Raw genomic sequence first — 25,524 nt, forward strand, 5'->3', positions numbered from 1 at the left:
AATGGTGCAGATGGTAAGGCTCAAGCCTGAGGATCAGAAGGTCCCAGGTTCAAGCTCAAATACATGATAAACTTTTTTTTTTTCTTTCTTTGTAGCAGTTAGGATGATGAATCTGCCATGACTTACACGCAATCTCCCAAATAATAATGATCGGGACCTGGCAATTAAGCCCATTCCAGGACAAATTTAAACTGATGCAGATGAGACAAAGAAGTGTAATGACGTTTAAATCATGGGTAATTTTTGTTTTATTTTATGCTGGCAACTCTGTACAATTTTTAGTATCAACGTGACAAACTTTTGATAAGATGAGAGCGCAGTAGGCGTAGCCGCGATCAGACGTGTTTTGTTTTGCTCGTCGCGTATTTTTCGCGTTCGCCAAGTTTTTTGTGATTCTGCTGACGGTTTGGCCGGTGCTACGCCATCCGGATAGCTTCCGTGTGTGAAAGAGTGCTTGTCATTTGTGAATTTTGATAGTGAGAAATGGATTGATTGATTTTGAAGAAATATAATAATTTTCAAATGAATCGTGCGACAGCGGGGGGGTTTAAAAATTGTGTGTGTTTGAATGCCGCTGCTAAAGAAGTTCGGATTTGGAAACGGTGCTGAAATTTGTTTCGAGAGTGTGGGAATGTGCCGTCTATTTCGCGTTTTCACGTAGAACGGTCAATGGCGCTACGCCTTCCAGTAGTTTTCCATAGTAAAGTTGTTGTAAAGGCGCTACGACTGCAGTTTTCTGTCGTGTTTTTTTACATATGTGGCTATGAAAGTACCGCCATGCCATCAGTGATTCGCGAGGGATAACAGAATCATCCCGTGTGGCTTAACATTCATATTTTTGTGGGAGCTAAAGTGACATGTGTTCAAATGATGACTGACTGCAAGCACAACGGTGGCGAGACGAGGAGGAAGCCTGACTGCACAACGAAGACGTTCCCATGGTGATGGCAGCGCTACCTTGGATTGGATGGATTCCGGTGAGAATGTTCTGATTACTTTTACTATAACAAAATGAACTAAATACGCGCCAGTTTCAAAGATTTCTTTTGAATCAGGAAGTGTGTTTGCATTATCATTGTCCAAATGACAACGGTAATGTACACGCGGGGCTTATTGTAAGTGAAAGTGACTTCTGAATGGACGTGTCTCTCCAGCTATTCTGAAATGGGTCTCTGAATCTGCAATAGAGCTATCACCTTCTAACTCCCGGACTAAAGCTTTTTGCAATAGCGTCAAAATGATAATGCAGAAAACTTTCTTCCATAATACCACTGCCGGACAGTGGGAGTTAGTTGGATCACACACACACACACACACACACACACACAACGTGACAAACTTTTGATAATTAGGGCCGATTTCTTCACCTCCGGCTTAACGACGTAAGCCTGGTCTATCTTAAACCACACTTAAAGTTAAGCCGAATTTTTAAGCCAGGTTTAAATATTTGCATTTCTTCATACCGGCTTAGCAAATGAAGGCGATGGCTTACGCTAAGCCAAGCTTAACGAATTTTCCCATATCATTCCAGTGACTTTCCAATGGAAACGTCATTTTAAGCCGCAGATATTTTGAAATGCCCGTTATATGCAGTATGGAGTAACAACAACAAAACATCCGCTGAAATTTGAGCAGGAAAAGTGAAATCGCTCGGTAAATTTTTCGGATGCAGAGGGAAATTAATAATGATGAACTACCTAGACTGTTGATATTTTACCCAACGCTAGTATCGAAGATCTTCGATTTAGTACCTACTTCATATGATCGTTCCACAACATGTGGTGTTCGAATTTGCCTTTCATTGTACAAAGTTGGAGTGCCACATTGCAGAAAAAAAGCGTTGCAATGTTGCTTTATGTTTTGATATCCAGAATTGCCTTCGAATAAATAATCTCCATTATCGCCTTGTTAAAGTTGCATTTCGAAAATGACTTTTTGAAAGTGTGTTGGTCGTGTGATGCTTCAGAGTCTAGACCATTTTGAAGGAATTTCCTCTAAGATTCCTCCAGGAGTTTGCCTTGAGATTCCTCCAGGAACACCTCCAGGGGCTCCTTCAGGAATTTTTCAAGGACTTTCTCTAAGGGGTCCCTGCGGGAATTCCTCCAGAAAGTTATCTACGATTCCTACAGGAATTCCTGCATGAATTTTTTTCCCAGGGATTCCACAGGAATTCCTGCATGAATTTTTTTCCAGGGATTCCTCAGGAATTATTCCAGGGATTCCTAGAGGAATTTCTCCAAGAATTCCTCGAGGAATTCCTTCATGTTTTTCTCCAGGTATTCGTCTAAGATTTTTCCAGAGATTACTTCAAGTTCCTCCAGGATTTCCTCTAGAAACTTTCCAGGATTTTTTCCAGGGATTTCCCCAGAGATTCTTCCACAAGATCCTTCAGCAATGCATCACGGAATGCATCCAGGGATTTCTCCAGTAGTTCCTCTGAGATCCCTCTAGGAATTTCTCCAGGAACACCTTCAGGGGTTCCTGCAGGAATATTTCCAAGACTTTCTTTAGGAGATCCCTTTGGGAATTCATCTAGGTATTTATCTGCGATTCCTACAAGAGTTCCTCCAGGAATTTCTCCGAGGATTCCTCCAGGAATTTATCCAGGAATACTTCCAAGGATCCCTCGAGGAATTTCTTCAGGTTTTTGTCCAGGAATTCCTATGAGATTTTACCAGAGATTCCTTCAAGAATACCTTCAGAGTTTCCTCTAGCAACTCTTCCAGGAATTCCTTTAGGATTTTTTAAAGGATTCTTTCAGAGATTTTCCACTAGATCATCCAGGAATTTCTTCTGGAATTCCTCTGAGATTCCTCCCAGAATTCCTCAAGAAATTTGCCCAAGGATTCCTCTAGGTACACCTCCAGGGGTTCCTTCAGGAATTCTTCCTGAATTTGTTTAAGAAATCCCTTCGGGAATTCTTCCAGGAATTTATTTGCGATTCCTACACATTTTTTCCAGAAGTTCTTGCAGGAATTTCTTTCGGGGATTTCCTCCATGGATTTCTCCAGAAATTTCTTCAGGGATTACTCCGAGATACCTCCAGGATTTTTCCAGGGATTCCTCCAGAGATTCTTCCACATGATCATCCAGGAATACATCAAGAGATTTTTCCAGGAACATCCTCAGAGGCTCTTTCATGAATTCATTCAGGACTTTCTTTGAGGGATCCGGGAATTGCTGCAGGAATTTATCTGTGATTCCTCCAGGAATTCATCTGTAACGAGTTGCAAAACATTTTTGCAGTGAAAAACAAATCACTATAATATGATCATTTCTATTAGTACCATCGTGCTTATGAATCATATTGCAATTTTTTGGTATTGTATGAAAAACTAGTCCGTTGTGATACGGCAAGTATAAATCAAATTTCATAGTGCTGAGTTGCGAAAACATATTTAAAATCCGCTTGCGTCATTTTAAGGTAGTGGAACTTATGTATTTTCGGCAGTTTTGTTTTCGTCGTCATGAAAGGTTTTTTGAAACCTATTGAACTCAAAGTTGGCCACAAATCCTTCCAAATTAAGCTGAATGATATGGCAATGTTTCAGTCATTTTGGCCAACGAAAAACTTCCACGACAAAGAGAACAAACCTGCCGATAATAGCCATCGTCACCCTATTAGGTATTCAAAATAAGTCATGTTTAGATGTACACCACGAATAATACTTTTTATATTTAGAATTATGAGTCAAAATGTTGAATATTCGATTGACTAAACGTGATTTGAACTAAGTTTTTGTAAGAAATCAGTGCATAAAAAGTTATTAGAAGAATTTGGTTTTGAGTGTAATTTGTTTGTTAAAAAAATAATATCTCTTGAACCATAACATTGTTCATTGTGACCTGACATTATGGAAAGGACTGGATTAAAATAAATAGAAACTTCAATGCAAATGTGCTTTCGATTTCCAAATCAGGATGACAAATTTGCAAACACGATGCCTTTTTGAAGACTTTCAATCTTATGTAAAAACTTGATTGTCCCAAAAACCGATGTTGGATGTAGATTATCATTTTCTATATGATCGCCTCCATCCGTATCCAAAAGTTTTACAATTGTATCTTTCCTAAGTGTACATGTTTCATCAAAAATATTTTCTGCTGTTTTAAAAATGTGTCCATGAAGCAGGTGAAGAAACCCAAACTCTGCAATTTGCGGCTTGGGCCTGGCTTAGCGCTGCTAAGCCACCTCAGAGCACCGCTTAAAATAAGCCACACTTAACGTAAACCGTAGCTTTATTAAACCGGGTTTAGTGGTTAAGCCGAGGTGAAGAAATCGAAAAAAAGTTAAGCCTGGCTTAAAATTTTGCTAAGCCTGGTTTAAAATTTAAGCCCGGGTGAAGAAATCGGCCCTTAGTCAATGAAAACGAATTTCTACACTAAAATGATGTATGGACGAAATGTTCGTAACACATAGCAATATCTCATAGAAATAGTCACTTAAAACAATGTAAAATTACATGACTTTTACATGAAAAATCGTAAAAATATTGTATTTTTTCGTGATTTTTTAACGAAAATTGTTGAATAACTTTGAAATACGCAATTTAAACACCGTAGTGTCTTGGGCAAAGTTGTAGAGCATTGTTCTAACTATATTTTAACGGCATTTTCGGTACCTTTTTGGTGCAATTTTCTGGATATTGAAGTACATTTTCGTGGAAATGCTCGAAAAAACACAAAATCGATTTGATACACCTCTAAACCTTTATCAATTTGGCTCATTTTTGGACTGAAGCCTTGTTTTTGCATGTGGATTGATAATTTTATGTGACACGGGTAGGTAAAAAAAGTGAACAGGTCTAATATATAAGCAGGAATGAATAACTGACACATAACTGGATCATACCAAAGTCAGGTATCATACCAAGACAAGGTATTGGTCGGTTATTCAGGTATTGAAAATAACTTATTTTGGTATTTTGTAGGTATTCATAAAATACCTCTACGAGGTCTTGGTTAGGTGTTGAGGACTGATTGAGGTATTATTCAATTATGAAAAAATAGCTTTTTATATGAAAAAATCGCCGATTATTGTTTAGGTATTGCCATACCATACGCGTTATGCACAGAATACACACCAGTTATTATTTTAGGTATTTTACCTCTTATGCAGGGCTACTTAATACCTCATTTAGGATGTAGGTATTCGGTTTTCCATACCTGAGTTAGGTATTCTTCAGCTATATTCTCCTGCTCGGGTAAGAGCAAAATTTACAATTATTCTGTTCTTTTTGAAATAACTTATTTTGTACTTACTTTGTTCCCAATAACTCGATAATAACTGTTTCAGTTATTCTACATTTCAAAATATTTTGTGCTTGGTTTGTTGTTATAATGATAAAATTGAATATGACCCAAGCAGCACCTGCAACATTATCCTAAATTTGGCTTTCTATGTTTTGGTCTAAAAGAGTTATACAATAAGAGCACACGTAACTTCCATCTTGACAGTTGAGTTGCATTTAAACTCTGAATATCGTTAAGTTGCGGCTTTGTTTCATATGAATCACAAAAAAACATCGTGTTTGACATCGATTTGTGGCGGCGGAGCTTACATATTCCATAATACAGTCAGCTTGCATTAACCCTCTAATACCCAACCCCGCCTTTAGACGGGGTATAGTTTGAACATTTTTGTAATTTTTGTTTCGTGGTCAATCATTTTTATTAATATTTTTGGCTGATATTATGGACTATTTTGAATATCTCAAAATGGTTTTTGGTGTCTTATGGAGCTTATTTACATTTTTTAAAAATCATTGAAAAATTGGTGTTTTAGTCATCTTTCAAAAATCATTGTATATTTTGTATTGAATCGCTTCAATTTACATATTTTTTTTCCAAATCATTCTATCATAGTAAAATAGTTTAAGGGAATCGAGTACAGTCAAAAATTATTTTTCCTAAAATTACACAGAAAATAAAAATTCCGGTGAAAAAAATAAAAATATTTCAACAATAATCATAAAATCTCAAAATGTTTTTGTCTCAAAATAAAAATTAAACAAAAACCGAAATTCACAAAATCGAGAATTAAAAAGAATCATTTTCCGAAACATGTTCGATTTTAGATGACGAAAAATTATATTTAGATCAAAATCAAAGTTTGATAATTAGAGGGTTAAATGTGTTTTGTAACACACATGAATCATCTTACTTTTGTTTGTTTGTTTAGATTAAGTTCCAAATGTGTTGCGAAAAACTTGCGCGTTTTTTTTTTCATTTTGACAGTTTTCTAACTTGTGATAATGAAGGTGCAATGGAGTAACGCGTAACTTCAGTAGCTTTTATGGTATTTTGAGCAGCAAATTTCTCACAGAGCTTCTGGTGCAATATGTAAGGTAAGTGGTCAATACTCCTGGTGTCCACGGTTCGCGTCTGGACATATTTTTACATTTTTTCATCGTTCTCCCTAGCTCAAGTTGCATAACGATTTAGAATATGCGCTTTTTGCGTTTTAAATAAGAAGCAGGATTGTGTTCAGTTGTCCTTGATGCGAATAGTGAAAAAATTGGATTGATGTTGCTGGTACTGGCTTTGAAATAAGTCGTGTTGCTTGGGGTTTGACTATACCCTACACTAGAGCATAACTAGAAAGGTTTTGGATTTAATCATTTATCCGAATGTGGAATTCAACTAAAATACTCCAGTTGAAATCGCCGGGAGACACCATCGTGACCCTCCTTTGTCAGAAATCCACTACTTAAAAAGAACTAAAAATTTGACTTACCGAAAAGAGACAATATTTTAAAAATATGCTGGCAAAGCTTCTAAAAAAATCTAGGGTATTGGTTCCCTTATTAAGCATGTGGCTCCCATTTTCATCCTACGAAAAACAAAGGATTGAAGCCCGGTTTGTTTTGTTTCTAATTTTTGTATTTTTTGATAGAAGTGAGCACCCATGAAAACAAAAAGAACGGAATCAATCGGTGCCGTAATCGCTTGTTTGCGAATAGGATGAATATGGGAGCGTGAGATTACTGATGGCACACATACCCTATATGAATTTCAGACAAATAAAAAAATCTCTCGAAGGAAATTTAGCACAATCTTTAGATAAATCTCAAAGAAAATTTGGTGGAAATGTTTTTTTAAGTTGATTCAAATGTAATGCAAATTTTCGGGACTTGAATGGAGATCTTAACGAAATTTTATTCAAAAATCCGGAATCATATGAGGAGGAGACAATGCCGAAAGGGCATTTAATAATTCATAGTCTTGACGAAATCGTGCAGATAAATCTGACGTAATTCACAAAGTTATTTTCAAATTCTCAAGAAAAACTACCGAGGGAAATTTTATTTAGTTTTGGTAAATTCACTAAAAAGTATTTTTTTATACTTTCATTACTATTGGTTTTTACTGAGACTATCTTAACATTCTTTTAGTTTTTTTTCGTAAATTTGTTCGATGTTTCTTAAAATTTCTCCAGGATTTCCTTTTTATGAATCCGAACAAAATATTCTAAACTGTATCGGAAGTTTCTTTTGCAAATCACTTGATCACGAAGTGCCCATTTTTTCAAAATTGCGTTTGTAACAGAATGTCGATTAACATTCTTTGAAAAAAAAAATGACCGGCCAACTCTTCAAATTCATTCTTGTGTTCACCATTTCTATAGAAATTCGCCGGAAAATATCTAAAAAAAACTACAGCATTTTTACAATCAGACTAATGTTATGTTTTCAAAAGTTTCACCACCGATTTTTGCTTTCTTTGGAAAAAAGCAACTATTCAGTACATTTTTGTTTCCTCTTCTTGGCATTACATCCCAACTGGGACAATGCCTAGTACACAAAGTATTAGAAAAATTGAGACGTTCAAAAATTATTAAGAACTGTTTTTTTTTCAATATTTTCATGAAGGGTAGTTGAGTTTTCAAAAATCGCCCTTCCGAAATGTTCTATGAGCACTTCCACCGTTACAAAACTGAGAGCTTCCTCTGAAAATGACCACTTTGCATGTGCCTGTCAGCCACAAGGCACAGAGGAACCCGGGGGAATTTCTGATGAAATCTCTGTGTCAATTTCTGAAGGAAACTCTGCAAGAATGTCTTCCAGTCTTTCCGTAAGAATCCTTATAAGAAACACTGAAAGAATCTGCAGAAACTTTTCTGAAGGAATCCTTGAAGCAAATAAATAATTTCTTGTAGAATTTCTAAAACAATTTTTGGAGAAAATTCTTTAGAAAGGTTCTGAGAAAATATTGAAGGACTTCTGATTTTTAATGAACCCGTGAATCATTATCTCAAACAAAAAACCAAGGAATATTTTTGAGGAAGTTCATGGAAGGTTTCTAGATGAATGTTTTGAAAAAATCTGAAGGAATCACTATGAAAAAAAAAAACCTGAAGAAATTCGCGGATGAACAATTTATGCAAGATTCTTTGAAAGAAATTCTTGAAGAATTCTTTTCTAAAGGAATCCATGAAGATTCCTTTCCTAAAGAGATCCATTCAACATGTTTAAAAGCTATATGTGCAATATTTTTTTAAGGAGATCTTGAAAAAAAATCTGAAGAACATTCTAAAGAAGGAGATTTTGTGATAGAATTTTCAACTGAACTACTAAGTAATTTTGCGAAGTGTTTCCAAAGGAGTTTCTGAAAGAATTTCTTTTATAATCCTTGGAAGATTTTTGTCAGGAACTCGTGAAAGAATTTTGAAATTAATTCCAGGATAAATAAAAGACTCAATGAAAAAATATCGAAAAATTTACGGAAGTTTTTTCAAAGTAATCCTTGGGGAAATTTGTAAAGAAATCACTGGAAAAAAAAATCTGGAAATATTTCTGCAGAAATTATTAGTCGATTTTAAAATAAAAGCCATGAAAAATCTTCTGAAAGAAAAATTCTAAAAATTTGTGAAGAAACCCTTAGGACAGTTTCTATAGAAAAAAGTCTCTGGAGCAATTCCTAGAGAAATCCCAGAAATATTTTTTGAAAGATATTCAGATTTCAAAAAAATAATCTTTGGAGCAATTTTTACAGCAAACCCCGGCAAATTTTTGGAATGAATCCATGGTAGATCGTTTGAGAGAATGCACAGTGGAAAAAATATGTATAAAATGCGAATAAATTCAATATCTCAGGTCGGAGTGGATGGATTCGATTGATTTTTTGACACAAACTACAAAAATATTTTCAGTTTCATATAAGTAGGGTGTCATTCGCCGCACGTTGCTGGAAAACAGTGTATCGGTTCCGTTTTACCCCATTCTCTCCCTTTTTCAACTTTTTGGAAAAATCCTGGAGTGCAAAATAAATGATTTAGGGGAACTTACGTATTCTCGGCAGTTTTGTTCTCTTCGTCATGGGAGGTTTTTTGAAACCTGTTGGTCTCAGAGTTGGCCTTAAATCCTTCTCAACCAAGCTGAGTTATATACCCAAATTTCAGGTAATTCGGCCCACAAAAAAAAACCCATGACGAAGAGAACAAACCTGTTGCTTCGTCACCTTATTTAATTTGTGTTTGTGCAAAAACTTCCGTAATATCGAATGGAGCTGGTTTGGCTCACCGCACGGCCTTACAAATTGAAATATTTTTAAATCACCTCGACATCTCCTTTTTCTTTTAAATTTCGCATGCATCTCCGCCCGAAATGGAATACAAACCATAAGGGCAGGACCAATCCTATTTCAAATTGCCGATACTGTGGAGATTTTTACACAAATACGAGTTAAATAAGGCATTTATTTTGAACGCCAGGATTTTCTCAAAAACGTGTGAGAAAGAGAGAGTGGGGAAAAACGAGCTCAATACACTGATTTCCAGCAACGTGTGGCGAATGACACCCTCCTTATCTGAAACTATAGAGATTTTTACAGTTTGTGTCAAAAAATCATTCGAATCCATCCACTCCGAGCTGAGATGTTGAATTTATTCGCGTTTTATACATATTTTTTTCCACTGTGGAATGCTTAAAGGAATTTCCGATATTTTTTTCGGAAAAAAAAATCTAGAAAAGTCCCCGAATATAGAGTAAATCTCTGAAGGATTTTCTAAAGAAATCTCTGGAGGTATTTCTGCAGAAACACATACGCAACTCTTTGTGATACTTTTGGAAGAAGAGCTAGTTGCATTTATGGAGAAATTGGAAGTAGCTATGGGAATTTCTGGAATTTCCTTGGAAGGATTTCCAAAGTAACCCAAGTACACATTTTTGAAGGAACTTTTGAAACATTCTCTGAATAGTTCTGGAATATTTTCTGAAGACTAAAAGTTTTATTAACCCTCTAATACCCAAATTTTTGATTTTGATCTAAATATCATTTTTCGTCATCTAAAATCGATTTAAACATGTTTTTGAAGATGATTTTTTTAATCCTCGATTTCGTGAATTTCAGTTTTTGATTTTTCTTATTTTTATTTTTGAACATCCCCACACTTTTATATTTTTCCTGGAAGCCAATTTGGGGAACGGATTTTTTGAGATGAAAACATTTTGAGATTTTATGATAATTGTTGAAATATTATTATTTTAAATTTTTTTCACAGAAAATTTTATTTTCCGTGTAATTTTAAGGAAAATAATTTTAGAGTGTATTCGATTCCCTTAAACTATTAAACAAGGATAGAATGATTTGGGAAAAATTTAAAATATGTTAATTGTAGCGATTCAATACAAAATAAACAATGACTTCTAAAAGGTGACTAAAACATCAATTTTTCAATGATTTTCAAAAAATGTAAATACGCTTTATAATACACCAAAAAACATTTTGAGATATACAAAACAGTCCTAAATATGAGCCAAAAATATAAAAAAAAGGTTTTCCGCGAAACAAAAATTACAAAAATGCTCAAACTATACCCCGTCTGAAGGCGAGATTGGGTATTAGAGGGTTAAAGAAATTTCTGAAAAAATGTCTAAACAAATTTCAGAAGGAATCTATGCATGGATTTTTGAAAGAATCCCTGGAAGAATTCCTGCTCAAATTCATGGGTATTTAAAAAAAAATGGAAGAATTTCGGAAGTAAATCGTGCTAGATGCTCTGAAAAACTTCTTTATGGAATTTGTAGAATTTCTCAACAAATCCTTGAAGAAAATTTCGAATGAGTCTATGGAAGATTTTTTGAAAGAATCCGTGAGGGAATTTTTAACCGAATACTCGGAAAAATTTCTGAAAAAACTTTTCTATTAAAAACATTTTTAGTAGAATTTCTGAAGAAATTTTTGTAAGATTTTCCAAAGGAATCTCCAATAGATTCTCCAAACGAATGCCTAGAGAAATTTCTGAAGTAATCCCTGGGCGAACTTCTTAACCAATCTCTAAAAAGGTCCGTGAAAAATTATGGGGGAATTGGTGAAGTAATTCATAGCAGATTTCGTCAAAGAATTCATTGTGACACTTCTGGAGGAGCACATGGAAGATTTTCTGAAATAATCTCTAATCTCGTGGTGAATGATTCTTATCTCATTCTGTTCAAGTTGGGACAAATTTATGTCGCATTGGGTGGATTGTCGCAACAAATGCATTTGATTCAATGCTCTTGGAAGAAATTATAATAACACTAATTAAGCGCACGTGATGTTGTGAAAAACATATCACAAAACATATATAATACCAGTTAGAAAAAGAAAACTGTTTCTAGAAAACGTTAAATGAAAATAACTAGAGTAGAGCAGTATAAGTTCGACGAGAGTATCATCGACTTGTTATCAAAGAAAACTCATCTCGCAGCAGGTTCAACCATCTCCAACGTCAGGTATGATCCTTCTTCTGCTACGCCATATCGAATCTAAGCGAAAGCTTCTCTAGAGTCGGGGGGAGATGACAACCGAATCCAGGGTGTTGGCATATTTCCATATTTTCTCATACCAAACTCACAATTCACCCAGTCGTTTGGTCGGTCGGTATCCTTTGCATCGTCGTCGTCGCCATCGTCGTCGAACGCTGTGATGCTATGGAGTAGATATCGCACACACCGCTTCGGTGACTTTCTGAATGGACCAGAAACCCGTCGACAGCATAATAAATGAAAAATCCGAGAATGGATGCCCCCTTCTGCCTCTCTATGTTAGATATGGTTCGGTTGGTGTGTGGGGAACAGCATCAGCTTCGCAGAAGCGATAACCGTAGAGAATGTGCTCTCTCTTCATTTCAACTGATAGTTATCGGATCGCTTTGAACCGGGCGGGTCCCGGTGTGCTTTTGCAAGGCGCTGTTGGAACGAGTCATGGGAATGGTGAATTCTTCCAGCTCTGGTGCAGTCAGTGCTGAGCAGGAGTGAGTTTAATAATAAACAAATCCGTTCGTTTGAAGGAGTGACGAGGGGATCCCAGCTCTACTGACTCCTGTCGTATTTGGTTTTCGAAAGGATAACACTCGCTCGTAAAAATATTACCTTCATGCTTTGCCCCGGTGCGGTGGCTCGAGGAATTCTCCTGTGTGATCGTCAGACGTTGCGTTGTGATGGAAAAACGGAGTCGACTGGAAATTCATCATTTCCCAGTCGGACGGTTTTATTTTTAGAGACGTCATTTAAGGGTAACGAGTCTTTAAAAGTGCGATGATCCTTGGCAGCATTTATGAATCGTAAAGTTTTCGATGGATGTATCGCGCCGATTTTTATGTTTGAGAGCTGTAAATAAAAAAGGCGGGTCCTTTCGGATGTAACCCGGCAAAGGCTCATTCGATTACCATCAAAAGAGGCACCGCCATCATGGCACTCGATGAAAGTGAATTTGGCGAATCTAACGAGCGAAAGCAATTTACCAAAACGGTCGCCGGCATTCAACCTCGACGATTTCGAGTATATCCTTCTCCAAATTAGTGCTATCAATCAAAGGAGAAACGCACTTAATGTCAGTGCCAACAGCAGCAGCCACACTGCCAGCAATTTGCTATCGTCTTCCATACGAAATACGCTCTCAACTTCATTAGGAATCGCGCAAGTTTTGTGCCGCGGAGAAAATTCCCAGAAAACCAAAACCGTTTAGTACTCAATCAGTGTAAACACACCGCCCAAAGATTGGCGATCATTTGCCATGATTCTTCACTAACAAGCTGTCTGGTTTTGGTTCGGATTTGCAGAAAGTGAGGTTTCTTGCATGCGTCATGGCGGATTGTTTTCCAACTTGTCTTTCGAGCGAGAAATAGGACGAATGGAGAAAAGTTATTCGTGTCCAGTTAGATGTTAGGTTCTGCCAACGACGACGACTTTGAAGAAAGTCAGATGTCCTGAATGAAGTATCGATTGATTGGTAAGTGTCGTTTTCAGTGGCTCGATGGATGTTAAAGAAACAACCGTTTGAGTGGATGCATGCGGCCAAGAATTGATTTGATTATTTACTGCAATATTCCCGCTTGGAATGGAATGGGATCAACAACAATAAATCTGTAGCAAATGTAAGATTGTTGCATTTACAATTCTTTCATTAGATGGGGAAGAAGATTAAATAACGCACTGCTGAAATCCAATATTCGTAACACAGCAATATCAATAGATTGGAGAATATAATAATAAAAACTTAAACATTGACTAAAATTAGTCTTCTTTAGGCACAAGTACGACTCATTGTGAAACCATCATTCCGAGATTTATGGTATAAGTTTCACCGCGCCGAAAAATAGTACCACGACGAGAATGTAATTGCTGAAACACAGAAAAGCAGGGATCGGAACGATATGCGAAGGTTTTATGCAGCTGCCAATGGTGTGCGGTACAAGACTGCGTCAATGCCAGCCATGGCTAGGTCCAGGTGGAAGAAGCACTTTTAAGATATGCTGAACAGTAACAACGAAGGTGTGCCAAGTTGAAAAAAGACACTTCACACCGCCTTCAACCAGAGGTTGTACAGACTGAACAAGCACCCAGTGGCCCAGTGGGGAAATTTTCCGTTTGACAAAAAGTTTTCCCTAGTAGTTCCACTTGAGATTTTTTTTATCAGAAATTCAGAAAAGATCTTGTATTTCTCGCGCTCAGTATCATACGGGCGTATCTACAATGATCGATTTCTCTTCATCGATTTTCTCTTTGGCATATAACTTGGCCTGCAAATCATTTTTGGTTGTTTTTGTTGTTTTAGATGCTAGTCCTAGTCGTCCTTCACCGGAATATACAGAGAGATCATCCGAATATTGGTCGTGTTTTCCGGAACAATCCGAAGAGAAAATCGACGAAGAGAAATCGATCATTGTAGATACGCCTGTATGAAACTAAACGCGAGATTTATTCAGGGGTCTTACCTTGGATATCTTCAGTAGTTCCCCCTGAGATTCTTCCATGATTACTTTTTGTTAGAAGTTCTCCAGGAGTTCACCCGGAAATGTTTCTTCAGGACTTCCGAAATATTCCTTCTCTGGGACTTTCTCCAGCAGTATTCCTACAAAAGTTTTTCGCAGGGCATTTCTTAAGTAGCCCTTTGGAGTATGTTTCTCCAGTTGTTCATTCAGAAATACTTTCAGGAGTGTTTCTAGAAGTTTCTCCAGATGTGTTCCTGTAAGGGTTTCTCCGGAAGTGATTCTGAAGAAGTGTTTCTGGAAATTTTTCCATAGGAATGCTTCCGAACGTGCTGCATACAGCGAGTTTATTTGGAAGTGTTCCTCTTGGAGTTCTCCTATGAGACCGTCCTTCGGAAGTGTTCTTTGAGAAGTTCCTCCAAGAAGAGTATCACTTCCGAAGTACCTTCAACAGTGTGCCTACAAGAGCACATATGTTAGTGTTCCTTTTTGAGTATTCTTTCTGGAGTGTTTTGGATTGTTCCTTTTAAAGTGCTTCTACAGGGTTGTTCCAGGAGTGTTTCTAAAGTTCAATCAGAAATGTTCGATATTACATTCAGTTGGCGCTCCTACATGCGTTCTTCCTGGTATTATTCTTTAGCAGTATTTCCTACGAGCTTCCGAGGAAAAACTCAAACAAGTTAACCAGAAAAGTTCTGAAGAAATCGTTAAACAAAATTACCGAAGAAAACGAATTGAATGAGGAATTGTAAAAGAATTTACCGAATGATTTTATGAAAGTGTTACCGGAAGAATTCACAAAAGAGCTTCCAAAAATATTCCAGAAATAAATTTCTTAAAGATGTCCGAAGGTGTTCCCATAAAAATTACCTCTATAGTCCCGAAAGCTATTACCGAAAAAAAAAACTGCAGGAATTTCTGAATCATTTCCTGCTGATTGAATTTCTAAAGGATTAACCATAAAAATAACTCGTCCATAATGCCAAATAAATCGTTATAAGTACAAAATCTCGAAAAGGTAAACATTTACCAAAGAAATATCTTACATAATTGGCGAGACATTTTTTAGCAGTGCTACCGACAAAATAATGGCTGATGAAATCCACAAAAATGCGATTAAAATCTCTAGGAAGTTTCTAACGCTAAAATATCCTAACAAAGAATTACCAAACATAATAAACAAAAGAATTGCTGAGAGAATCCCCAAAGAAATGTAGAGAACTTGCCGAAGGAAGGAAAAATTTCGGAAATACATTAACGGAGATTTTTCCAAAAAAATTTCCGAAAAAAATAATAAAATATAATAATTAAGAAAAGAATTCAACGAAATTGTCCAATAAATTCCCAAAGAAATTGGGTAGGAATCGCCGACATTGTTAAAGAAACTTCCCTTGGAAATACCGAAAAAATTGGATTCCGACGAAAATTTCATAGAAATTACCCAGTCAAGTGCCGAAGGAGTCCCCAATGCAAATGCTAAAACTGTTTCTAAATAAGTTTTTTTTTTCGACCTCCTAAAAGGCAGCAACCATACGAGCTCCGAAAACAATTATCAAAGGATTTGCTGAAATAATTGTCAAAGAAACTCACATAGAGTTCTCCAAGGAAATTGATGAAGGAATGCCAAGAGAAAATGCTGCGAAAATCTCCAAAAAAATTGCCTGAAAAAAGTTCTAATTCCGGGTCCGTTAGAGTTATGAACTGCGAAGGGGGTCAAGTGTCAGTGGGTCTCGGGGGAAAGAGTAACTCACGAAGTGCCGGGGCTCGGATCCAACCCATGAAGCAAACGTGTGACCACTGCGCCACGGACCAGGCGAAAAGAGAAATTGACTGAAAAATTGCCGAATGAATTTTCCTAAGTGTTACTGGAAGAATTCAAAATAAATTTCCGAGAAAAAAAAACCAAATCAATTGCCACAATAGGATGTCCGAAGGAATTCCCATAAAAAATAGCTACATAAGCAATAACCAAAAAAATTTCCAATAAAATTTCTGAAAGAATTTCCAACAAAACTGAAACTCGGATGAAAGCTACCAAAAAATGACCGGAAGCATTACTGAATGAAGGCTTGTAATTACAAAAAAAGACAGCAGAATGTAATTACAAAAATAAGACAAAGAAATTACTGAAAAAGCTGCTGATAGAATTGGCGAAACAATTTTCAAAAAAAATACCAAAATAACAGCCAGAAGAATATCTGAAGGCATCCCAAAAAAATGCGGGAAGATTTGTAGAAGTTGCCAAATGAGTTGCCGATGGATTTTCTAAAGAAAATGCCACAGAAATTCCTAAAAGAATTATCGAAATTTCCAGAGAGATTCTTCAACTTAACTATTCTCAAAGAAATTCCAAAAAAAAATTAAGACGATATTTCTAAACGAAATTGCTAAAGAAATTGCTGAGAGAATTCCGTAAGAAATTTCTAAAGAAAAAAAATCCAGTAGAAATCTTAATAAAAAAAGTTCCAGGAAATTTTCAAAAAAAAACTCTCAGGGATTTTAGACTAACATGTTAAAAGAGCGTAACTGCGTAACAACCATTGCAAATTCTGCTTCTCCCGTTCTCTCTGTGTATTCTCCACTATTTATGTAATCCCTGACCAGTTACAGGTAGAGCAGACTCCCGTTCATCTGATAACGGGATAAGTTTGCAAAAATAAATTGAAAAACGCCTAAGTGGTTGACGCGTGCAATGGTTATTCCGCCCTTTTTACATGTTAGTCTTGAAATGTCGAGTAAATTGAAGAAGGAACTTCCGTAGGATTTTCCAAACGAATAACGAAGGAATTGAAAAGACATTGCCAAAGAAATTCAGCGAGAAACTACTGAATGATTTTCCAGAGGAGCTATCGAAGCAATTTCCAGAATAGTCAAAAGCATTTAGGAAAAAAATGTCGAAAAAGTTATCGTAGAAATATTTGATAAAATTTTTGAAGAAATAATTGAAAGCATTGCTCGAGGAATCTCAAAAAAAAAATGCTTAGAGTATTTCCAAATAAATGTTTGTGGGAACTCCTAAAAGCAATAGCCATAGAAGTCTCAAGGCAATTATCGGAGGAATTGTTGAGATGATTGCCGAAGCCATTATCCTAAAGAATTTTACCAAAAAATTACCAAAAAAGCAGAATGATTTCACAGAGGAATTACGAAAAAAGAGATGAACCAGCCTAAGGCTGAAAATCTCTATAATAAAGAAATAATAATAATAAGAATTACGAAAAAATCGCAAGGAAATCTTTGATAGAATTACCAAAAAAAAAATTCGACAAAATTATCAAAAACAAAAATAACACGAGAAATTTCCAAGAAAATTGCCAAAATAAGTTAAAAGAAACTATCGAAAGAATGGAAAAATGATCGTCAAAGGAATTTTCAAACAACCTGCCAAAGTAATTTCTGAAAAAATTTCCGAAAAAAAAACTTCCACAAAATTTCTGAAAAATATCTCGAAGGAATAACGAAGGAATTTCCATTGGAATGCGGAAGAAATTTCCAAAACAATTACTGAAGATGTCTCTAAAAAAATGAGATAGAACTCCAGAAGAAATTGTCGATGGAATTTCTAAAGGAATTGCCAAATAAATTCTCTGAAGATTTACTGAATTTCTGAACGGGTCGAATATTCCCAATAATATGTGCTAATATATGCTACAAGAATTCTCAAAAACAATTCTCAAAGGAAAAAAAAACAGTTGTAAGCAAGATGCCGTAGAGTTGAAGCACTGCCTCTCTGATGTTGGCAATAAACGCGAAAAAGACTTTCCAAATCAGTGTGAATAATTAGCCTAAGTTAAAATTCACAAATAAAAATAATTTATTTTCTAGGTTAGGAAAATTCGGCTTATCAGTCCTTTTTTCTCTAGAACAATAACGGTTTTTGATTCGTCCCTACGTTTCGGTAACGGTTGTTACCGAAACATAGGGACGAATCAAAAACCGTTATCGGTCTAGAGAAAAAAGGAAAAATAAGCCGAATTTTCCTAACCTAGAATATAGATCCAACAGTCGAACTCTCGCACATCCATAAAAATAATTTAAAAATAAACTTTCCAAATCGTTAATCTGATCACCTGATAGGTTGATAGGTCACAGTGATGGCAAACAAACGTATCTGATAATGGCTGAATGAAGTAGGCCAAAACGATTTGTAAAGTCTTTTTTTTTGCCTGAAAAAATCAATAATTCTGAAACATAAAGCTGATAAAGGTGAAAAAAGAAAAATAACCGAAGATGCATCTAAAAAAAGCCGAGCTCCCGAAGAAACTGTCGATGAATTTACTAATGGAATATCCAAAGAACTGGTTCAAAAATACCACAGAAATGCATTTCCTGAAGGAATTTCTGAGAATATTTCAAAGAATTAACAATGAATTTCCCAACAAATAGCAAAGCAATTGTTGTTTTAATTCTCAAAGGAATTACATACAACAAGAAATCTCATAAAAAAATTGCGAAAAGGAAATCCAAAGGAATTAGCAACGATCGAAAAAAGAGCTTTCAATGGAATGGTTGAATAAATTGACAAAGGAATTTACAATTAAATTGTCAAAAGAAACCTCAAAGAAGTCTCTGAAAGAATTTCCAACAAACCTCAAACAAATTACCCAAGGAATTTTCAAATAAATAGCCAAAAGAATTAAAAAAGCGAACTTTAAAAAAAAATCTGTAAAAACTCCTGGCAAAATGCGAGGCAGAGCTTATGAAGGGACTTCTGAAAGCATTTTTCGGAAAAAAAAAGATCCAAAAAGGGTTTCCAGAGAAAATAAAATTATTGGTGGAACTCCAGGAAAAAATGAAGAATACCAAGAAAAAAATCACTGAGGAATTCTTAGGAAAAGCCGAGTGGAACTTATAGATGAGTATTCAGACAAACTTCAGGAATAATTCCGGAAGATGTTTCTGAAAAAATAAAAAAAGAGAAATTCCTTGAGAAATTCCCAGAAAAATTATTGCAAGAATTCCCAGAGGAATTTTTGGAATTATCGGAAAGAATTATCGAGAAAGAATTCTCGAATAATACCCGTTGGAAATCCTGAATGAACTACAGAATTGTTTCATCTTCTCTTTTTAGCATGCCTGAAGAAATAGTGTGAAACAGGGGTTCTCAAACTTTTTCAGCTTGCGAACCACTTTTGATTTTTAGAGAATTTGGTGACCCACCATAGCATATTTCCATAAAATAAGGAATTTTTGCAAATTTGGAATGCCTTTTTAGATGAATTCATTTTAATACTTTCATAGGCTTTGATAAACTTACGTTACGTAGCACTCAATCTTATAAAATGTTTTTTTTTTGTTTTAATTTACAGAGTTTTCTTCTCTAAGTCTCAAAAAGTCTAAGCAAGGTTAAGGTGCGCGAGGGTTCGCGTTTAGTACTCTGTTAGTTTCAGTAAACTGCTCATAGTTTCAGAATCGTTTTAAGAACTCAGACGGTAGTCTTTGAATGAGTGTTATCAGTTTCGTACCTTTTGATTCCGCCCTAATTTCTTATCCTTTGATAGATACGCGTATTTCGACTACCACTTGTAATCTTCCTCAGTGGGTCGCGACCCATAGTTTGAGAAACGCTGGTGTAAAACAATTCGGCAGAATGAAGACTTAAGGATTTTGATGGAAAGCGTGGGAAAGATCCTTAAGTAATTGCTAAAATAAATGTAAATGTAATAAATGTAAAATAAATGAGCATTTATGAATTTTCCCAAAATACTTTCTTTAGATACAACTGGGAATTCCAAAGAACCCACAAAGATTTTCTGAAAAAAAAACTCGAAAAATACTCTTTCTGTTACCAAAAATCCTCAAACAGTGGATAACAGAAAGTTTCGTCCTTAAACTAAATTCTTCGTCAAAGCATAAATACTTTTTCCGTAGTTAAATCAATTTCATATCAAAATGTGTTTTTCTGGAGCTATCCTGCTGGAATGTTCCCGGAGGAAGCGACGCACACAGGCGTAAATGGGCCAAATTCCTGGCCATAAGTCGAAAATTTTTTTTCAGGGTTTTCCAGAGTCTAATATTTTTTAAAGATAAATGAAGTAATGCTTCATCATGTGGCAATCAATAAAATACTTTGGGATGCATATTTTTTTAAGAATAAATGCCGAAATTTGACGATTCTCTCTACTGTTTTTTTCATTTGCATCATAACTCATCGGAAGAACTTCAATTATCGAAATATTGACAATTTGAAAAAATAACTGAGTATGTAACACAGTTCTCCTGATAAGGATGTATCATTTAAACAAAAAACTTCAGCTGGTTTCATTTATTTTGCTCTCTTACAGAAGAGTTTTCAAAATCATGTTTTTTTTATCAATTTTGAACCATTTTCAGCATTCAAAAAGTTTTCAGATTCTGCAGCATTCCGCGATCTGGATAAAATTACAATAAAATATAAGACATATCCTTTGTGAATCGCAAGAGAACGGGTACCAGAAAGTACCAGACGAAAAAATAAATCATTTTGAAATTTAGACCTTTTTGACTAGTTTTTAGTTACAATTTATGTTTAATTTTGATATAACAACTTCGTTTCGACTACTTTTTCAATGAACGGCCACTTATTCTCGGTAGATAGATCATAGCAGAATACAAATCTGGTCTTCTATCTCTTAACAAAATGTGTCAAATGTAATTAATTTAGTAAATTTTGGCAGAAATCTCCATACACCAATAAACGCCTAAATGTATGCAATGCAGTAGTAGTCTAATGTAGCTAGAACTGTTGCGTTCAAAATTTGTTATAAAAAAAATCAAAAACAACTCAAATAAAGAGCTCACTATTTGTAGCATGTAATCATATGTTGATGCACCGTTAAGAAAATATTTTCAGATAAATATTGTTTTTTATAGCTAAACTCATTGAGTTTTTCACTCAGTACTCCACGAACTTACTGTTATGTATAGAGTTGTGTTAAAATGCCATGTTTTAATAGAAAAATTCAAACTGATATATTCCACACGGCTTGTATCATCATGTTCAAACTCCTAAAATTTTAATCCATGATTAATTTTTGAGTTTTGATGTGTGTTTTCCAGGGCACTATAAAAGTTACCCCAAAATGGAAATGTGATTCCCAAAATATCTAGAAAAAGGTACAACATTTAAACTGAGTTTAAGGGACTGTTCAAAAATAACGGCCCATATTCCCAAAAATTGTGAAGATAGAACAATTGTTCAACAAGTTTCCCAATTATGACACTCCTTACAACTTTGCTGAAGACATAAACACGTTATCTACACTTATAAAATAATTGAATTTCTTTTACACTTTTAGGAGAATTTCTATGAAACGAGGTGGCCCTTGTTTCCAAATAATATTTTTCATGGAAATATAACTATTTTTCAGTTCTCTGTTGTCAAATAAAAATGTTCGACACTTCAAGCGATTTTTGGGGGTGAAAATAAACGTTGTCCTTAGCGAGGTTATAAGAAATCATTTCTAGCCTTTAAGTGGATTATTATGGCTATTTATAATCCAAAATGCTTCCTCAATATCTAAATTCACAATTTTATCGCTAGTACATACATAATACACCATAAAAACGTGTTAAAACTTTTTGGCCATGAATTGGACCCTGTTACTCCAGTGTGCGACGCAAGGAAACATTTATATTTTTACCTCGAAGCGTATCGTACGCCATGGCCCATACCACAACGGGTGCTTTTAAAAGGACAAACGAGTGTAAAAAAACTACATCTTTTTAGTAACCCTGAAGATGGCACAAAACCCAAGTGTCGAAACGTCGGGTAAAAAAAACCTCGCTTTCTCAAGTTAAAAGACTGCATAGCTGTTTAAATCGTAGATTAGAACCAATAAATATCAATATAAATTCAGTTACAGGCTTATGTCTTTGAGATAGTTCTGAAGCTTTTTAACTAAAAGATAGAATATAGAATGACCTAGGATACCTAATCGGCTGGTTTGTTCTCTACGTCATGGGGTTATTTGTCGGCCAAATTGCTTGAAGCTTAGTCGAATGATTCAGCTAGTATGGGAAAGATTTGAGGTTAAAAAAAACCAATGGCATAGAGAACAAAACGGCTGAATTTATATAAATTTCCTCAATTTAATAACTCCAGTCTTAAACGAGTTTCTAGATCACCATCCTTCAGATAAATTGGATTATTTGAAGCTAAGATCCAAACTTAACCTATATAATCGGTGTTCCATGGCATCCTTTCATTTCAAGGATGAACAAAAACTAAACAGTAAGCCACATAGACAAAAAGCAATCCATTTCACGACTAAGTTTGTCATTAAAACTATGTCCTCTCCCACCTCTCGAAGCTAATTTTATTTCAACAACGACTACATACGTCCAGACCCATCCGGCGGACGACACATAAGTCCAATTTTTACTTCATCTCTCATAGTTACACACCACATGAGACACTGCCCCAACTGGTAACTATCCTTCCCTTGTGTCATAATTCAACAACATCACCGTTATTATTCCAGCGTAGCAGCAGCAGCCTCCGAAAGAAGCACCAAAACACCCATGTCTCATATCTGCCACTCCTCGGTGGTGGTGGTGGTGCTGAACTGGCAGCTCGGAAACATTTTCCCCGGAAACTTATTGCATATCCGACAGTTTATATTTCAATTTTGCCAGCCATAAAAGCTTCGCATGCCGAAGAACGCTGCGCTGCCGGTACTCGCATCCTTTGGAGTGACCGGCATCGTCGCTGGCACGGCCGGATGAGTAAAACGGTGAAGAACGGATAAGGATAGTTTGGGAGTTTTTTGGTACGGAATGTCTCTCCGCCGTGGTGGCATGGTGGGATTCTTTAAACTTAGTAAGAGAGATACGACGGCTGCCAGTATGTGGCTGAGGGGACAGTCACTCATTTTGCGGACCAGCAGACACGAGAAAGCATGCACTAGTCGTTTCTATGAATTTTGTATTAACCATGAACGGAGCAGATAGACCAGCAGCAGCAGATAACCGTTGGCGAACGCTCTGCGTTTTTTGCACAGTCACAATCGTTTTTTTTATGTTTAAAAATGCCAGAGCTTGTAATGCGCTCATATGATACGCTGCCGTTGGTGAAACCAACCCTTAGAAAGCCTGGAAAAGTTTTTAAGAACCATCATGAAATAGGTCTTGCTTATGATAATTGTGAGAAAGTTTGAACAAGATTCCCAGCGTGCTTATTACTATACACCACGCAAGCAAAAATTTAAAGTCAAATTAGCCTTGAAAAGGTTCTGAAAACCATCATAAAACCAAATTTCCGTCATTTTGGATTTACGGTAATTATTAGAACCCTATTGAACATTTGGGAAAAGATGTATACATTTCACTTGAAATTTTATTCGTAGGCATGTTTTTCTTTTCAAAGTTCACAGTTTTTTTTTTTATTCTTAATCACTTAACCTAATTTACAGCTCTATTGTCCACTGGGGCACTACGTGAGCAATTTCAATTAACAGCTGCACTTACATTTTGTACAGCGCCTAGATTCTATTCTACTTTATCGAACTGGTTGCCTTCTGCTGCTTTCACTTTTTCTACTTTATACCTAGTAGAATGATGAGCACAAGGATGATGATGGATGGCCATTGTTCCTTTCCAGTCCGATTGGGGGGTCCATTATGAGTAGCAGTTCGCCGATGTCCAGGTATCCGGGTCCGTTTGAGCCATGGGGCTCAGAAGAGGGTCAATGTCAGTTGCTCTCGGGGAAAAGCAACTGACGAAAAATTGCAAGTGCCGGGGCTGGGAATCAAACCCATGACCATTCGCATATGAAGCGAACGTGTGACCAACTACGCCACGGGCCCCGGCGAGTTCACAGTTTTATCAAGGCTTTAAAGAAGTTTTAAAACCGATTTAACCTACAAAACGAAAAAAAAAAAAAACAAAAAAGTCCCTCATTACAGTTAACAGTGTCTTGCAACCAATTTTGGTGTGCACTGGTCATTCTATTGTCGCAAAAAACCCTTACAAATTCGCCAGATATTTCCCTGCAACCACGTCGTCGGACGAGATGAGACAAAACTCATCCTCCTGCCTGTTGGGCAGTTGGGGCGGCTATTCGTGCACTCACTTGATCTTACTTACTACTACTCTACATATCTATTTATTTCTGCGGAACCGAAACGGGTTGAAACCGGCTAACGGCAGTTACAGAGTTAAACATTTGGTTGGACCCAGTGCCAGTATGCTTGAAATATAATAAAAAGGCGCAAAGAGGGTGGAAGGGGCGGCGCCGCCATGCCGGGTTTTCAAGATTCTCCGGACGCTCTATCAGATGGCAAAAGTTGAACAATTTTGAATGCCGTTCGCAACGCCACTCATAAAAAAGGGGAAAAGTGTGGGGTTAATGTAGGAGGGGGATCGTAAGGGAAAAAGCCGGGCCTTGTATATTCAGACGGGAGTAAAAAGCGGGGATAAAGCGGAAAATTTTCTGTTTTTTTTTTCTTCTTTTTTTCGGTCACTGACCAGTTCGGTGATGCGGCACAGAACAGCAATCGAAGTGGCTCGACTCTGACTGACTGCATCGGGAAAACATCCCATCGCCGCCGTCTCTCTGCTTGAGTGTGTCCGTTTCGATCGATGTAGGTACGTACACAAGACTCAGTCGAACGAAACGTCAGAAACCGTTCGCCGAGAAGAAATGAGAGGAGTTCTGGGTCATTGATGTTGTATTTTAATTTTTATTCTGGGGAAAGGGAATGCTATAAAATGGGATTGAGGGTGAGCAGTAACGAAACGGTGATATTTGTTTGGATATAAATGCTGCAATGCTGCCCACTTCACTTAAGAGATGGGCGGAAAATCAATTTCAAGGTAGCGTCTGTAGCTGCTTAAGTACAACATAAAAATGTTTTTTTTTTATTTTTTTCATCGTTACATCGGAATTCCAGTTAGCCTAATGGTAAGGCTTTGGATCGCCAATCCGGAGACGGCGGGTTCGATTTCCGTTCGGGTCGGGGAAATTTTCTCAACTTCCTTGGGTATCATTGTACTTGCCTCACAATATACAAATTCATGCAACGGCAGACAAAGAAAGTCCTTCAACTAATAACTGTGGAAGTGCTCAAAGAAAACTAAGTTGTAGAAAGTCAAGCCAAGTTCCAGTTGAAACGTCAAGCCAGATAGAAGAAGAAGAAAGAGATCGGTACTTATCCAATGATGATTTCAAATTTCTAGGAGAACTCTGTCGTTCTAAGGAATCTGATTACAATGCAGTGTTTTTCTGTAAAGTAATCCCGTAATTGGGTTTTTAAATTTTGAAAAATGTATTGATTTTTTGATTTTATACAAAAGAGCACCTTTTTTTGAGTCATTATGATTTTTTTCAGATTTTTAGTACTTTGTTTTGATAC

At 36.3% G+C, this 25,524-nt stretch overlaps 2 protein-coding genes across 8 annotated transcripts in view; both read right to left on the reverse strand.

Annotated features, from left to right (window-relative positions):
• The window catches only part of LOC115270114 (neurocalcin homolog), a 579,846-nt gene that overhangs the window by 371,299 nt on the left and 183,023 nt on the right, over positions 1–25,524 (reverse strand). The gene's annotated exons all lie outside the window — the stretch shown is intronic.
• The window catches only part of LOC109400621 (neuronal calcium sensor 2), a 510,430-nt gene that overhangs the window by 322,993 nt on the left and 161,913 nt on the right, over positions 1–25,524 (reverse strand). The window lies entirely within an intron of this gene.

Source organism: Aedes albopictus, chromosome 2 (genome assembly GCF_035046485.1).
Source record: "Aedes albopictus strain Foshan chromosome 2, AalbF5, whole genome shotgun sequence".
Taxonomy (NCBI): Eukaryota; Metazoa; Arthropoda; class Insecta; order Diptera; family Culicidae; genus Aedes; species Aedes albopictus.